The sequence below is a fragment of the Calonectris borealis genome, chromosome 4, assembly GCF_964195595.1.
Source record: "Calonectris borealis chromosome 4, bCalBor7.hap1.2, whole genome shotgun sequence".
Classification (NCBI taxonomy): Eukaryota; Metazoa; Chordata; class Aves; order Procellariiformes; family Procellariidae; genus Calonectris; species Calonectris borealis.
Window position 1 is genome coordinate 45,413,277 of NC_134315.1, and position 12,140 is coordinate 45,425,416.

General features: G+C 37.7%; 1 protein-coding gene across 4 annotated transcripts in view; it reads left to right on the forward strand.

The window, feature by feature from the left end:
• The window catches only part of MARCHF1 (membrane associated ring-CH-type finger 1), a 259,802-nt gene that overhangs the window by 108,458 nt on the left and 139,204 nt on the right, over positions 1-12,140 (forward strand). Inside the window, exon 3 of one of the 4 annotated variants that reach the window (XM_075149399.1) lies at positions 340-548. The exons of the other annotated variants lie outside the window; for them this stretch is intronic. The gene's annotated coding sequence lies outside the window, so the exon portion shown is untranslated. The remainder of the gene's footprint in view (positions 1-339; positions 549-12,140) is intronic. 4 annotated transcript variants of the gene reach the window in all.

Consider the following 12,140-nt stretch of genomic DNA (forward strand, 5'->3'; position numbering starts at 1 on the left):
AGAGGGAAGTGATTGCTAATAAGGGCCTGCGAGACCCGGGTTTCCTTGGTTTCCATGACAGTTATTAGGTAACACAGAAATTGAATTGTCTCCCACAATGCTCTTGGGGGTAGGGGGGCAAGGGGGTGCTCCAGGGACACAGCAGAGGAGTTGTGACTTGCAGCAACTCATCACTCTAAGCATGTGAAACTCTCTGGATTATTGTGCCTTACTTCTTTGTTTGCTGTTTCTCGTTTGTGTTTGCAATTTGCTCTGCTTTCCTTTTTTTTTTTTTTTTGATGGAAGACCCTGGCATATGCTACACGGTTTCTCAAACAATATTTTCCCCTTTTTATTTAGACCTGAGCTTGCCAAAGCAAGGATATGAACAATTATACAGGTGGGCTACTCGGGGGGAGTGAAGATATAAGGCATCCAAACAGGTATTGGCAACCTGCAGCACTGTAAAAATGCCCCTCCAACAGATTTCTGTAGTTCCAGCGCGGGAGACTGCCAGCAATGGGAGAAGTTCAATGGGCAGAAACAAAGAGAAGAGCAAGGAAGTCGAGGTAAGAGGAAGGTTTCAATTTGCTACGGTAGGACGAGTCTGCTTTGGTAGCCAGTGGGTTTGGCTGCTCAGCAGGATGCGGCATGCCGTAGCGTTACACAGTACACATGGGTGCAGCATGCTTTAGCACACTGAAGCGATCTCCTGTGATAACATCTCAGCATTACAGAAAAAAGGAGGGTATTGGGGGGAGGGGGGGGGAAATTAAGGAAGTTGCAAACTGTATCAGGGGGTTTTAACATTTTTATTTAAATGCATGCAGTCTGCTAGTACTGACAGTCATTGTTCCTTATAAGTTGTCGAGTAGTAGTTTCATTATAATAGGTTGGATGAAAAAGTAGTTCTAATAAGATTCCTATCTCTTCTTAAAAACAACAGAAATATCATGCTAAAGCCTGTCTTTCTAATATGCGTGTATTATTCATAGCAAATGTAAGCATGAGCTCTACAACTTACTCTTTATTATCATTTAAAATGCATCAGTGTTTAGTTTTTTATCCCTTGACCAACTTACTTTGATTCATAAACATACAAAAGTGTTGTTCCATCAGTAAATATTGTATCCTGTTTTCCACTTAAGAAGAAACTGTAGGTTCATATTATATTAATAGTTAGAACAAAAAATACAGAAAATCTGTGCAATTTTAATGGTGTTTTTACCTGTAGGAATCTCTTTTGCTATGTATAGATTAAACATGCATTGTGCAAGGCAAAAAAAAAAAAAGGCATCCCTTCCCATCCCAAAACATAAGTAGTCTGTTGATAGATGTAGCAGTAAATGTACATAACATAGACATCTGTTTTTTACAGACATGTTTCTTGTCTATGTTTTTGTGTTCCCTTTTGCTGTATGGAAAATAAGGAACTATTGGGAAAACAAACATGATGTCTTTTAAGTATTATCTAAGACATTGTGTGACAAACTGCATCCCTGAAAGAAGTGTTTTAACTTTCTTTTGGTGGTTTGTGTGACATAGTTGTCAGGAAGTTGTTAAGTTCAATAGATGATTGATACTCATAACATGTCTGTGTGATTGTGGAATAGTATTGGTAAGCTTGCAGGCTCTTTTTTTTTTTTTTTTTTTGTTAAGATGCCTTTTTTGCTCAATATTTGACTTTGACAAGTTCACTGAATGTGATTATTCTGGTTTTTGTTTGAGCACCCATGTATAAGCAGTGTCCTTCCCTGGAAGTAGTCTCCAGTTGCTTACTGGTAGCACTGTTGTCAGAGTTCGCACTGTTGTCAGAGTTCACACTGTCTAGAGATTTGTGTTCTAAAATACAAAAATTTTGCTTTGGTTTGTTTTTATTCTTGCATTGACTGGTCAAAGCTGAAGGTTCAAGTGGAAACTGTTCTTTGTATTAAGACTCAAGATGTGAAAAGCACAAGTATATAATGTTACCTAGCTTAAAATTGCTCTCTGGCATTCTTGTTTTAATTTGATCATTAGAGTTAACTGAAGAATACATGCAACATTCACACAGGGATCAGATAAGTGTGATAGTTAATTTAGGGTGCTGATGGGAAGTGTGGAGCTTCTGAATCGTAAGAATCGTCTCATGTGCTTTTCTAGGGTTTTTTCCTATGAGGGCTGATGATGGGTTGCATCATTTCAGCAAGAAATGATCTCAGTATCTCAGAAAACAGTCTTTTCTTGAAAATTGTGGAAGTTATATAGCAGAAAAGAGCAAAATAGCCAGGATAATTAAGTTCATGAAAGTTCCCTTCTAAAAAAAATATATTAAAAAAACCCCAAGCCCAACCCTAAAAAACTCCCAACCAAACTTAGAGTGCATGCCACTCATTGAAATGCGTTTGCCAAACTGCCCTCTGCTGGGCAGAGCCTAATCATCCTGCTCGAATATCTGCTCATCCCTGAAGGTTTATGGCTGTGATTTATACAGCGTAAAAACTCCCTAATGCTATTGATAGAGATCGTAGATCACGTGGTAAAGACTAATGTTTTTCACATAATATCTACAGCTTATGTAAATTAATTATGTTCGAGTTTGTTTTGTGGATGTAATTTGGGAGTAGTGAACCAGACTTTTTATTGTCCAGACAGAGGTTGCTCAGGCTTGTGTAGATGGTCTTCTATCCCTGCAATTCCTACACAGCATGGTCCTCAAAAGGGGAAATTTCCTTGCTTGTACTTAGTGTTTCTGTCTGTGAGGATCTTCTGGGTTTACGGTATCCACTGATACTGTTTCTGTGAGTACCTGCCTCCTCTGCCTTTCCACTAGCAGGCATTTTGGGGTGAAAGCTATATAAAGTAGTTAAATGGGCTTCCTAGAGCAGTGAGAGCATCAAGCTGGTTCAGGTTCAGGAAGACATGAAAAAATGAAATGTCTGAAAGGTCTCCCAATTGCCAGGATAACAATTGTTAGGACTGTATGCCAAATTCTGTTATTGCTAGAGAATTTTATACAATGTCCTTACAACAGCATTAAAATTTATGAAGAAGAGTTCATCTTCTGTCTAATTGCAGAGCTTGTTGCAGTGAACTATTTCCAAGTTCACAATGAATTACATAAATCTGGCTGACTTAAGTACCTCAGCTGCTTATGATTCATGATGCAACTCATTCTGTAATGCTTTTCTGTGATTATAGATGCTCATGACATGCTTTAGCTGAAGGTTTTCATACGTGTCTATGCACACTTACAGGTGATTGCCAAATATTAGTTTATTTTTAAGAATACTATTAAGTGCAGTATTAATTATGAGCCACAAGTGTCCATAATGGATATCTGACTAATATTAGGAGTAGAGGCATCATAACAATGGCTAGAGGGGGCTTTTTAAGGCAATCTTCCTATGCAGTATCCTTTGCGGGAACAAAAACTTTTGCGCAGTCTATTCCTGTAAGTTTTGAGTGATTTGCCTCAATAATTAGCAGAAGTTGTAGCTAACAATGGATTTTGCATCAAATTTAACTATAGAGCTTCTTTGAGAAGTCTAAAGACAAGGTAGTTTTTTTCCATAACGAAGCAATGAAAATGTTAAGTGTTGTATAACCTGTTGCAGCAGCTCTGTGCTACATTTCCATAAACAGGTATAATCTTCCGCTAGTTTGTTTCACTGATTTTAGGAAGGCTTAGCAGTCATTAATGCTACTTGTTTTGCCCAAAACATTTAAGTGAACAAGCTGTCCTTCTTTCTTACTCTTTTAGTAATGCTGTTGGAAAAGATTGTTGCAGAAACGAAAACCAAAGTATAGAGTATAGGGTGCATTCACAATATGATGTGGACTTTTTTGATATTCAGTAGTTAATTCAGCTTTCTTCAATATTTGAGAAAAATCGTAAGTTTACAGTGAAATGTGTAATTGTGTTTCTGTGGTGGAGAAAAACACTTGGGTGTCTGTTTTCAGAAGGGTTTGTTAATAGAACTGTTGTTCAAAGTGAATTAAGTCAGTAACCTAAAAATCAAATTACGTCATCAGGACTCCAAAGCTGTTAAGTTTTTGAAAACATAGACTTCAGTGCCTTGAGACCAGTGCCATATTAATATATGTCGCCCATTTTATATGTATATAATATTTAAACAGTTATGCTGGACTTCTGGTTGATTTTCTCTACTGTGATAAAAAAGGCTAAAGAAACGTATATGATTCCTGAAGAATATGGTTTATGAAATGCCTGCCCTGGCTAATAATTTCATTATTTATTTGTGAACATACACTGTGAAGTTCATAAAGTAGCCTCTGTTTACATTGTCTTGTGTACAGGCATGGATTGTTATTCTAAAGTAAGTTAAGTACAGAAAGAGATCTTCATACAGTAGAGAAAATTGGGCAGGGCAACTGAGTGAAGCTTAGCAAAAATACTAACTAACACTAACCTAGAGTTCGCAAGGGTCACAGAATAGACTGCCATGACTACTGTGGAAAAACAAACTTGAATGTTGTATACTCAGAGTGGTAGGAGTACATTTATAAAAGGCAACAATAAATGTCATGATATGGCAGAGAAGATACTCCTTGCTGCCAAACTAAATTCGTTGACACTATACCTTTTCAGCTTAATCATTATATTTCAAAATGTGGTACTGGAAATTTTACACGCTGTTTTTAAAGGATTAGCATAATGAACTCTTGTCCATGAGAAGCAAAAATTAGGTCTTTTTATCTGAGTGTAATCATTTCAGAGCACAAGATATTTTAATAAAGAAGGCAATGACAGTTATGAGTCAATCTTGATTTGGTTACCTTGCAAGAATTTTCATTAAAAGAAAAGAAAAAAAAGGCCTTTGGGACTGTAATATCGCTTTTGGACACATTCATATGGTAGTATGACTTTCTTGCTATAGTGATGAGTCTTATGTCCGTTGACCCAAAACCAAATCCAATATCCTAAAGATGTTATAAAATTTGATATTCTCTAGTTACTACTAACAAGTAATGAATTTGCTATGTTATTGTTGCTTTATTTTTAGTTTTGATTCTTTGCTCATAACTTACTGGTAAATGGTTTCCTACTTATGCCTACTATGTTTTTATAGTCTCAATATATTTTGTTGCTCTGGCAGAGGTGATGATGAATATTAGTTTCCTTCACAGAACTTCATAGAATGTAATAAGATGCAAGGAGGAATTTTCTTTTTCTCCAACACGTACAAAAAATAAGTGCTGCTACATTAGGTTTTGAATCTACCTGCTTAAATGTCTTTCTCTTTCCCTGTCAGATCCTCACCCCAATGTTTATCATACTTTGGCATGAAATTTAATTTTGCATATTGCACAATTCTGTGCTGCGAAAGAAACTCTGGACCTCTGTCTGTTCTTAGGCAGTGTTTTCATGTTCTGCCATCTCAAAGGCAGCAAGACAGCAAGAGATCTGCAACTTTTGAGGCTTAAATGTTATCAGGGAAATACTTTTACATTTATGGAGAGAGTATGGTGGATTACACTTGAACTTGGTGGGTTTGCTGTACAGTTTGTACCTTTAAAAAAAAAAATTGGAATGTGTAGCTCGAAATTATGCATGTCCATTTATTGTGAAGAGCATGCATGTTTTGTAAGCAGATCTTCTCTTCAAATCAGAATTGAGACTGAAACCATTTGAAATGGTTATTTCAAATGCCACATTAGAGTAGCTGCTAACGTTTATTGTAAATGCCAGACTAGAGTTATTGGTAACATTTACCTTAAAGCTTGTAAATAGTTTAGGAGACATTGACATGCTTTTTAAGGGGGGAGGAGGTGGTAGCTAATATTTACCTTTGTTATCTCACTTGTTACTTGCTTAATTTTAAATAGATGTAATGATAGATTAAATACTTTTAAAGGCATATACTTTCTTGTGTGCTACAAAGAAAATAGTGCTTATATATTTCTATTAAATTATTTTCATGGCAGTTGTGAAGTACATACAGAGATATTTGATATTTGAAACATGTCCAAAATTAATGAAAAAAGGTAAAGGTTTTACATGTCTGTTCATGTTGTTTTATTGCCTTACAACCTTAAGTCAAACAATGTATTGCTTTTTTTTTTTTCAGATGGGGAGGCACAATAATTAGTGTAGTTAAATTTGTTAGTGGCTTTGATCACTTTACCAAAAGGTGAAATTAGAATAACTCCTGATATGTGAAAGTGTCACTGATAGCAGATATTTCTTCTCTGGATGGCTTAAGGTGTGTGATGCAAGGAATAAAAGCCTTTGAATTCCAGGAAATTGATTAAATAATTCTTCAGCCAGATAGCAGATGTTTGTGGTTTTGTTGCTGATTATCTTAAATTCTCTTCTTAAAGTTTCTTAGGTATAATTTAACAGATAAATGGTTATTTATTACCTAACATACAGGTGGATATTTTTTACAGGAAGTGTAAGGATGTTTGTTTTCAAGTATAGCCTGAAAAGAGTAGTGTAATTGCAGTCTTTTTAGGAGGTATAATTTTTTATTCAACAAGAGATGTGGGGGTGGGAGAATGGAGAGGGGAAGCTCTAGCACATGAATCAGATTACTGATGTGATTTGACACATATTGCTTTTCCTTCACAGTTTGTCTTAATGTAAAGCTCATGTTGGACATGATGTTACATACAATATATGACAAAATCTCTAATCCTGTATATTGTCAATATTGTACAGTATTTCTTAAAAGACATGGGAGGTTATTCTTCTTTTCTTGACATGACCACGGTTTGGACTTCTATGCTATGTTTGCATGGAAATCCATCTGTATCTGCAGTTATAAGACACTGCTTTCTGGTTAAGTTTTTCTGTAATTTTGTGGTGATACGTTGCTGTTGTGTTTAATGGTTGAAGTGCTCCCAAAGTATAGCTGTAAGTCAGTCTGTGGTGTGCTTAGTTTTCTTTAAGATACTTTAGAAAGTTAAGTTGTTCATCAGTAAGTCTTCTGACTCCTGTTTGGGAACTGTTATTATTTTGGTCTGCCATGTGATTCTTATGACAGGCGATTTCATGACAGTGAGAGAAAGGAGAAGTGTTACCTAATACAGGCTAGGTTTGTTCTAATAATTTTGGATCCTTGTTCCTTTTTCATATTCCTGTGAATAAAAAACAATACTCTGCTACCAGTAAGAAAATAAGAGATTTCTTGCTGTGCTTTTATTAGCATGCTGTAGGATAATGCCAATTCTTTACAGCCTGCTTTTCCTGGTAAGATTACGTAAAGGCTACTGGCTGTATAATATGATTGTCAGGCTTTTTATGAAAAGAAGATGGTAAAAGCATATTTTACCAACTTGAGTGGCTGTGTATTGACTATGCGTCAAATATCAGTATTGATTTTAAAATTGGTCTTTTCACTGATAAAGGATTTGAAGCTTAAGTTTCCATATCTCAGTAGCATTCTTCCTCTTCATGTTTCTAGCCAATGCTTACAATCTGCTGGCGCATGTCTTCTGATGTTGCTGAAGTTTGACTACAAGTCTCATGAAGAAAGCTTTTATAATTCCTTTTATCTCTGGAATTCCCAATTCCAATAAATTCAAGGTTTGGGCTTGTGTGTGTATTCTCCCTCTCCTACTCTAAAATGGTTCTGCGTTTAAAATATTAGGCTTCAGATTTCATTTAATTTGGATTTCCTTCTAATGTTAATCTGAGATTTTACAGAGGAAGCATTGCCATATTAAAAAGTTATTGTAAATTTTTGCTGCTAAATTGTGTTTTTTAAAAACAAATGCAAAACCCCAACAAACCAAAACCACACACACAAAAAAATTCCATCTTTTTTAATTAGTGGGTTTTTGTCTTGTCTTCAGCTATAACCTTCCATGGCTTATTTAGTTTCATGACTTACTTAGGTCCTGAAATAGATTGAAGCAGTGGCTGTAATTGAGACAGTTTCCAAAATGTGCTGTAGTGCCTAAACCTTGTAGCTGAATGGTGCCGATCTGGAACTGGAAATAGTTCAGGAAGCTGAAAAACTGATTATTTGCTCTAAGTACCTTTCACACTGACTTCCATTATGAACAGTGCTTTGTGAACCGTTCTCTCTGTTGCAGATGCTTTTCTTCTGGGAGCTGACATGTTGCAAATACAGTTCAAATGAAATTTATCTAAGGCAGAACTTTGTCATCAGCAAAGCCTGTGTTCCAAAACTCATTTTAGAGACGTACTCTCAAATCTAGAGAGCGTTTTAAAAAGCAGCTTCCATAGTCACATATATCCCAACAAATCTTGTTCTGGTTAAAGACAACTCTCAGGCATTGAAATCTGGTTGATTGCAACTATTTGATTAGTTAAGGAACAACATCATAGAGTCTCAAATTGCTTGAGTGTACCGCCAGCTTTGCAAAACTTGTGAAGCTACCCCTATAGGTGTATCCAGTTTTGTCTGAATCTAGCTATCCAAACAAGATTTAAAGGAAAAAAGCCTGTGTATTCAGGTACATAGTCAGCCCACACATAGAATTATATAAAATTATTATTTACAGTAATATTTAATTCTTCTTTGTAACAATGAACAAAATAATACTGAATTTGACCTGATTTTTTTTTTCTAAGGCAGAGCAGACTTTCCCAGCTTGAAGGTCCTTCTCAAAGACACTTTGAATGTAGCTCATTCTTATTGTGAAAGTGAAAAATTCTCTTCTGTATAGCATGGGCAACATTTTCAGCTTGTATCATCAGCTGTGGAAGGAGAAGGGTGTTCATTATGCCTGACTTCAGTGAATTGTTATAAGCCTGTTAGAAATACAGTTCTAGTTTACACGTGTGCACACTTCAGAAACTACTCAAATGACATGAAACTTGTTTATTCTCCTTTTTTAAAATGAGGCTGTTATTGTAAATCTGCCGAATTGTGTACCTGCTTACAGCTCTGTGCCCCGTTTCAGCACAACGGACAGCGCCCGGGAGCCGTCGCAGCCCCGGCCTTCCTCTCCCGCAAAGGCTCTTCGTGCCTCTAGAAGCAATTTCTGTAGAATACACACATTTCTTAGCTCCTGTTTAATACGTACGTTTGTATGTTTATTATTTTGGGGTTTTCGTCCTTGAATTTTGTGTTATTTTTGATAAAAAGAGAAAAGCAAGATTATGTATTGGGGAGTGGAATTTGACAATGTAACCTTACTTTTAATGGGAATGCAGCTGTTTCGTGTTCTAGGGTGGGATGATTTAACTTTATTAAGAAGACAGAGGATGGTTCTCAGGCTACTTTGAAGTATTAGTAGTTCTCTCTGCTCTTCTCCTAGGCTTTGAACACACTAGAGTCGTGACTTCATTTCCCCATCAGCGCCATCTTCTTAAATTGTGGCAGCAGTAACAGTATGCAGGCAATGGAAGCATTTCCTTGTTCAGAATATGTTTCTTAACTGTATCCATGTTGTGGAATAAAACTTTTCAGTCATTAGCATGAAGTCTATACCTTCATTTAGCTCACTTATTAGCCAAATTTGTTCAGCTATGTAGTCACAGGATTATGTGATTATAGAAGGATGGGACTGTTTTAGCAACAATAGTAAGAAAACTGTCTCTTGGAGCAGGTAGAGGGATTGTCTGGGTCCATTGACGTGATCCAAAGAAAACCCTTGTTAGTTTACTTGCTGGATGTATTTGAGATTACAGCTGAATTTTACAGCGCTATCATGCTGAAACATTTTAAAGTAGTTATGATAATATCTCATTGATTTTAAAGAAGTGTTTGTCTTATTAGAGAGATTTGTTCTCTAATGGCAGCCCAGATAAAAAAAAACCCACACATGCTGTCCACTGTCATTTCTCTTAAAGAAACTCTTGCATAGCCTTGAAACGAGACTTTTCTGCTCTGTGTCCTACTATTACTGCAGTAGTCTGTTGCACTGGCTTTGTTGGTTTGTGGGGGATAAAAGGCATATACATAACACTCCACCCTCTTAGCCCTTATGGTTCTGGGCAAGAAATTGGAAACCTTCATTTCAGTGTAGGATGTAAATGTCAAGTACCCGGTGCAAGAACAAAGTAAGGTGGGGAAAGGGACAGATAGCAATACTGTGTTAGTATTTCTGAGTTTTAACTGCTTTGAGTATATTACTTCTGTTTACTTCAGAGGCTCCCTTTCTTTATCTTTGAGAGAAAAATAAAATGCTTAGTAGCACTCCCAATCATCTGACTTCTCCAGTGGTAGGCAAGACTAACATACTGCAAATGATTAATTGCACAAACCTTGTGAAAATAGTGCGATTTGTTGGTGAAATGCATTCTGTTGCTATGTTTGCCTTTTTGCAGTGAACCGTTGTCGTGGTTTAACCCCAGCCGGCAACTGAGCACCACGCAGCCGCTCGCTCACTCCCCCCGGGTGGGATGGGGGAGAGAATCGGAAGGGTGAAAGTGAGAAAACTCATGGGCTGAGATAAAGACAATTTAATAGGGAAAGCAAAAGCCGCGCACGCAAGCAAAGCAAAACAAGGAATTCATTCACTACTTCCCATCGGCAGGCAGGTGTTCAGCCATCTCCAGGAAAGCAGAGCTCCATCACGCGTAACAATTACTTGGGAAGACAAACACCATCATGCCGAACGTCCCGCCCCTCCTTCTTCTTCGCCCAGCCTTATATGCTGAGCATGATGTCATATGGTATGGAAGAGCCCATTGGCCAGCTGGGCCAGCCATCCCGGCCACGGTCCCTCCCAGCCCCCCGTGCACCTGGCAGGGCACGGGAAGCTGAAAAGTCCTTGACTAACGTAAATGTTACTTAGCAACAACTAAAACATCAGTGTGTTATCAACATTATTCTCACACTACATCCAAAACACAGCACTATACCAGTTAATAGGAAGAAAATCAACTCCATCCCAGCTGAATGCAGGACAACCGTGCAGTGCTGGTGAGTAGGTACCAAGATATCAGGGTATGCTATATCACATGATAGATGTAGCTAGAGAGGATTGTGATTAGGCAGTGTACAAGGCCCAAAGAGGAGTTGGTTTGATAACTGTGAAGACTCTGTGTGCCTAGAAGGACACTATATCTGTAGTGCTGGGTGAGAGAGTTAAAGGTGCTGGAGTTGCATGGGATAGTGATTGCATGAGTGTTGTGAAAGCTTTACTGCTCTCTCTCAGTTTTCTAACCACTTCCAGCATTTTGCTCTGAATACAAGAGATCAGACACAGGTGGGGATGTGAATTGGCTTTCCCAAACCCTGTGCAAGGGCTCTATCACTGTTACAGATAGCCAGCAGCAGGAAGGCCTGTTAAAATCCTCTAATGCTGCTGCTGTCTCCTACAGTGAGGAAAGGAGGTCACAGCATGCAGAGGGGTAGTGCTGCTGTGAGCTCAGCCTAACTGCATGCCTTGCTTGAAGTGTGTTTCAGGACTCATTAGTGAGCAATCCCCACTGTAAGCCAATGTCTGCAGGTAGTGTTGTTTAACTCTCCTGAGCCGCAGTGAATGTATTGTGTCATCGCTGCTTCTCTGATGGTCCTCTTTATAGGGTCCATGGCCAATCATTTAATGCAGGAGAATAGTGTTCTTTTTGATGGTAGTTTTTCTACTTTATTTCTCCCTCCTCCCTCCATCATCTATAATGCTGTTCTTTGACTCGTTGTAACAAAGACTGAATTTGATGGATACCTCACAGCGCTCTGACTTTGGTTCTAATTACAGATGTGTTTTTCTGTGCTTTCATTTTCCTCATCTGAAATTAGTGTGGCACTGCTCCTTCTGCTTTCATAGAACGTTCCAAAATCCCCCAGTGAAGTCCATTTTATAAGGGATATGGATGCGTTTTGTTGTTTCCTGTGGGTGGATCCTGTAGGTAAAAAGTTTCCATGGAAACAATAGACCCTTCAGCTTTTACGGTTCCCATGTAATCATGAAAGTTCTGTGCATACGGTGCAGCTTGGCTCAACTTATTTCTCATGTGGAGGGTGGAGGCTCCTTGTTTTTTGCCATTTTAAGCTTTGTTTAGAATACAGATGTTAATCACTTATGTCTTGTGCATCTGTTGAGTGTGGTTGAGAATTTGGACTACTGGTGTCATTGTCCATTTAAAATTTCTGAATATTAACACATACGAACTAAAATCATAAGTTAGAAGAGGTTGGAAGAATAATGGTAGAATCTGATGCAGAACTGTTAAATCTTACGTAACGTATCGGTTGGTATTTATGGCCTCTAGGATATAACTTCTCATTCCTGAAATT